The following is a 6000-nucleotide window of genomic DNA, read 5'->3' on the forward strand; positions in this document are numbered from 1 at the left end:
ACGAATGTGTGACATATTCAACACTAAATAAATACAATTAAAGCAAAGGTGAAAAGACTATGCTGTTATTGATTACAGTGAGATTCAGGGAAGGAAACTAAATTTGCAGACTGCCAGAAAAAATAATAGGTGTGAAAAATGTTGAGTTCGGCTAATTAAAGAAATATAAAGAAACATGACCTTTTATTTTTATTTTCTGCGTTTTCATTTTTTGTCCTTCTAAAATATGTGGGATAATTCCTAGTGTCAATTGAGAATAGACACTGAAATAAAAGGGTAAAACTGGTAGGCTTCCTTTTAAACACAATTTAGTTGCAACCGGAACACTGCATTCTAGTTTAGGTTGACTGAATCTTCAGGTGGCAAAGCTGTCAAATTTGGCTTTGGTGACAGAGCTGGTTTCTTAGTGGAAACGATAGTGGAAATGATGGTTAAGTATCATTGCTTTAAACTCACTCCTAAAAATGCATTGTTTTGGATTGGGAAAGACAAATGCCATATGATTTCACTCGTATGAGGAATCTAAAAAGAACAAATGAGTAAAGAAACAAAAAGCAGAATCAGACCTATAAATACAGAGAGCAAAGTAATGGTTGCCAGGGTGGAGGGGGGGGGTGAGGGGAATGGGCGAAATGGGTAAAGGGGAGTGGAAGATAAATATTTCCAGTTATGGAATGAATAAGTCATGGAAATAAGAGGCACAGCCTAAGGAATATAGTCAATGATATTGTAATAGCATTGTGGTGAGCATAGCATAATATATAAACTTTTCAAATCACTATGTTGTACACTTGAAACTAATATAATGTTGTGTGTCAACTATACTCAAAAAAAATTTAAAAACAATGAAATTAAAATGCATTGCTTTAAGAAGGAACTTGCACATGTATGCTGCATGGCTTATGCTTCTGCTCTGGGTGTGTGTTTTGTTTGCTTTTCAGAGAATAAAGTCTCACACTGAGTTACTAAAAAAAATTTGCAGAACCATAATAATCAGCCAAAGAACACAAAACTTTAGCATAAGCATAGTTTAATTTATTAGGTTGGATGGTGGATGCATGGGCTACATTGTACAACTCCCGTATACTTTTTTAAAAATTAAACTTATTTTAATGAATTTGAATGAAAACTTCCTTTTCTGTTGGTTTAAATATTGAAGCATCAGCATATTTATTTCTGTTGCATAGTTCAGGTAACAAAGATATTATTATGAGTAATGGACTAGACATTGTGCTAGATGCTTGGGGTACAAAAGTGAAGACACACACAGTTCCAACCCTTTCTAGCAGTCTAGTGAAACAATAGTAATGGTTCAAATTGACTCCATGCTTGTGTAGTATTTATGAGTGATAGAAGTATTTTAAATGGATCTTATTTAATTTTCAAATAATGCTATGAAATAGGTATTAATTTTACCCTGTTTCTGAGAGAGACAAATTAAAAGCTTTTCTAAGCCCAAGTTCACCCAGCTATTAAATAGCAGAGCTGGAATTTAAAAGGATGTCAGCCTGGTTCATCATGATGTTAGTTAGACAGCCTCCCAAAACACATCATTTCCATATAAGCAGGGAACTCCCACATAATGTAGGAGGTGATAATACCTAGCAAGCTGCATAAATGCTGTGGGTGCCAAAGGACAGGCACTGTGCCCAAGCATCCAGGTATGATGTCAGGAGACACTGCCAAGGAGACACATGATGAACAAAATATCCCTATACTTCCTTTAAAAGATCAAAACCTGGTGAGGTTGTTCTGACTTACAGATTTACAACAATAATCTCAAGAAATACCAAGAATTCCCTCAGAGAAGATCCTAGAGAAGGAGACTTCGTGCTGTTTGTCCAACACAGACTCAGGAATTACAACACTTTATCTTCTGATGCCATGGCAGCAGTGTGGAGAGCACAATGTCTTCATTCTGCATTTCATCTTGAGCTTTTGCCTAGCTGGACTTGCACCTGATTTTTTTCTCCCTCCCTAAAACTGAAGAACTTTATTGAAAACAATGACTGATAGAAACTCCAGATTTTTGCTTTGAAGTCAACTGACAACATCTTCCAGATTTTCCTAGTACTGCACATTCTTGTCACTATTTTAAAAACTCTGAATTCCAAAACCAAATTAACAAAAACTTTGCTGGCCAGGATTCTGCTCAAAGATCTAGTCCTCATACTACTTATTTTTCTAAATTTCACATCTGTACCTTTTTTTTACTAAATTCCCCATGCTGTACATTACATCACTGTGTGTTATTTATTTTATAACTGGAAAACTGGGGGCACCTGGGTGGCTCAGTCGGTTAAGCGTCTGCCTTTGGCTCAGGTCATGATCCCAAGGTCCTGGGATCGAGCCCTGTGTCAGGCTCCTTGCTCAAGCAAGGACCCTGCTTTTCTCTCTCCCTCTGCCTGCTACTCCCCCTGCTTGTGCTCTCTCTCTCTCTCTCACTATCTCTTTTTCTCTCTGTCAAATAAATAAGTAAAAATCTTTACAAAAATAACTGGAAAATCATACACCTTAATCCCCCTCATCTGTTTCATCTATCCCTCCACCTCCTCCACTCTGGCATCCATTAGTTTGTTTTCTGTAGCTATCTATGTTCTCTGTATCTATGATCAAAACTCATAGTTGGTAAATTTATTAGATTGTTAGTGTGTCTTGTATTTTAGAGTCCTCATATAAGTTAAGTCATACAGTATTTGTCTTTGTCTGGTTTATTTCACTTAGCATAATCCCTCTTGGTCCACCCACGTTGTCACAAATAGGAAGATTTCATTCTTTTTTATGACTAATTCCATTGTATGTATATACGACATCTTTCTCATCCATTCATCTATCAGTGGACATTTAGGTGGCTCTCATACCTTAACTATTGTAAATAATGCTGTAATGAATATAGGGGTACATATGTCTTTTCAAATTAGGGTTTTCATTTTCTTTGGATAAATACTTAGAAGTGGAATTGCTGGATCGTAATGTAGTTCTATTTTAAATTTTTTGAGGAACGACCATACTGTTTTCCATAGTGACTGCACCAATTTACAGTCTTACCAACGGTATACGAAGGTTTCCTTTTCTCCACATCCTCCCCAAACATTGGTTATTTCTTGTTTCTTTAATAATAGCCATTCTGACAGGTGTGAGGTGAAATATCAAACTGTGGCTTTGATTTGTATTTCCCTGATGGTTAGTAATGTTGAGCATCTCTTCGTGTGCCTGTTGACCATCTATATGTTTTCTTTGGAAAAATGTCTATTCAGGTCCTCTGTCCATTTTTTAACCAGTTTATTTTTTTGATATTGAGTTTTATGAATTCTTTATATTTTTGGATATTAACCCTTTATTGGCTATATCATTTGCAAATATCTTTTCCCATTCAGTAGGTTGCTTTTTTGTTTTGTTGACGGTCTTCTTCACTGTGCAAAAGTTTTTTAGTTTGATGTAGTCCCATTTGATTATTTTTGCTCTTGTTGTCCTTGACAAGTGGCAAAAATGCAAGATAGTTTCCAGCCATGGAAAGCTCACTGAGACTGGGAAGGGGGCAGAATTGGTACAGCACACACCATAGATGATACTGGTCCACAGTGAGGTATTGGAGGTAGGAATTGCAGTTGGTTATTAGTTAATTGAAGATGACATAATGCTCTCAGATAACCAAATTCTGGGCAAATAATTTCTAAGGCATTGTCACAAAGATCCAAACATTGGAATTTTACAAGGGACCCAATGGTTTTTGGAACCACAACTATGTCATTTGAGTGAAGGTACAGTTCCACAGGGTTTGGAAGCTTCTGAGCAAGGTTTTCTGGAAAGTTTGGATGCCAGGATTGAATATATCCCATCAGGCACACTGCGGCACTACATCTTGTCAAAATTGGTCCATTTCTCAGTGTGGGTGGAGCCAGTGCTGCACATGCAGATGGCATAGGATGGCAAGCCCTTTGTATACATTTTTATGTCTTTAACATGTTATATAATACTTTAAATTAATGATCATAAGAACTCAGATAATTTAGTTCTATCTCTTTCTAAACTTATAAAATCATTTTATAATGCCTCTAACATATGTTAAGTTCACTTTAACAATTTTATCATGTATTATTCAGATATTAGATGCTTTTACATAGCATAAGATGGTTTAGCATGTACACTATATTACACTCGTGTTTCCAAATTTGTATCTGAGGTAATTTACCAATACATAGGTCTGTATAAATGGCAAGAGTGAAATATTAAAAGAGTAGGATAGAATCCAAGAAACTTGAAACCTAAAAAACTCTATTGAGCACAGACTGTAGAAAAATTAATAAACAAAGAGGGAGTGGGGGACGCCTGAGTGGCTCAGTCGATTGTCTGCCTTCTGCTAGGGTCATCATCTCGCAGTTCTGAGATGGAGTCCCACGTCAGGCTCCCTGCTTGGCCAGGAGTCTCCCTCCCCCTCGGCCTGTTGCTCCTCCTGCTTGTGCTCCCTCTCCCTCTCTCTCTGACAAATAAATAAATAAATCTTAAAGAAAAGAGGGAGTGGGTTCTCAGTATAGAGTCCAGAAAGTGGTACATTAAGAAAATTTGAACATTTAATTCCTTTTGGTAGGAGTGATGAGTATGTTAGGGTCATTGATGTAAGAATCATAACTCATAAGAGCTATGACTTATTGTGCACAAAGGAACATTATTATTAGGATTTTATCCAGTGTAGATAGGAAAAGAACATGTAGACAGAAAGATACAAATCACTGATCCACTTGCAAACTAAAATTCTTATTATAAATCACCTGTTGGTTTATGGTTCTGGGAAAAGATAAATTCCCACAAAGTACAACTAAAAATTCTACACATGACACAAAAAATATATAAGAAGACCTTAGAAGGTGGAGAGAATATCTTATTACCTTCCCTCCAACGCAACAGAATAAAGCAACCCAGGTCTGGCAATTCCCAAAGCCCAATCTATCAATACCAGAAAGCCCAGATAGGTTCATTTCTCCCTTGAATTGAAGTACCATCACCAACACCAATGAGGCCTGGTGGCAATGGCCAGGAGGATCTATCAGGAGACCTGCTGATAATAAGCAACCAGGGAAAGTGCTTTTCTTCCCTGGACAACAAGTAGCTCCATTCAGGAAGCTTCTTCATCCTTAGGGCCTGAGACATCGAAGACAAACGTTAAAGCAGCCATTATACAAATACTTCAACAAGCAATTTAAAATTCTCTTAAGTGAAGAAAAATAGAAATTCTCAGTAAGAAATAATAATATAACTGAAATAGGAAATCTCTGCCTAAGGTAGGCTCTACAGTAGAATGGAGAAGACAAAGCATTGAGTCAGTGAATTGAGGACATATCAATAGCATTTATCCAATGTAGACATAGAAATAGAGTAAAAACAAACAAACCAGAGCCTGAAGAACCTGTGATAAAATAACAAAAAAAATCTAACTACATGCTGCTGGTTATAAGAAACTTCAAATTCAATGACATAGTTTGGTTATAATGAAAACAGAAAAATACACAATGTAAGTATTAATAAAGGGAATTTTTTTAAAAAAAGATCAGTAACTGTAGTGAAAAGAAGAACCATATGCACCCCAATGTTCATAGCAGCAATGTCCACAACAGCCAAACTGTGGAAGGAGCTGAGATGCCCTTCAACAGACAAACGGATAAAGAAGATGTGGTCCATATATACAATGGAATATTACTCAGCTGTCAGAAAGGATGAATACCCAACATTTGCATCAACATAGATGAAACTAGAGGAGATTATGCTAAGTGAAATAAGTCAAGCTGAGAAAGACGATTATCATATGGTTTCACTCATTTGTGGAACATAAGGAATAGCATGGAGGACATTAGGAGAAGGAAGGGAAAAATGAAGGGGGGAAATCAGAGGGGGAGATGAACCATGAGAGATTATGGACTCTGAGAAACAAACTGAGGGTTTTAGAGGGGAGGGGGCTAGGAGTATGGATTAGCCTGGTGATGGGTATTAAGGAGGGTATGTACT

This window comes from Eumetopias jubatus, unplaced genomic scaffold (genome assembly GCF_037043125.1).
Source record: "Eumetopias jubatus isolate StellerSeaLion01/CBP00866 unplaced genomic scaffold, mEumJub1_p1.0 scaffold_11, whole genome shotgun sequence".
NCBI lineage: Eukaryota > Metazoa > Chordata > Mammalia > Carnivora > Otariidae > Eumetopias > Eumetopias jubatus.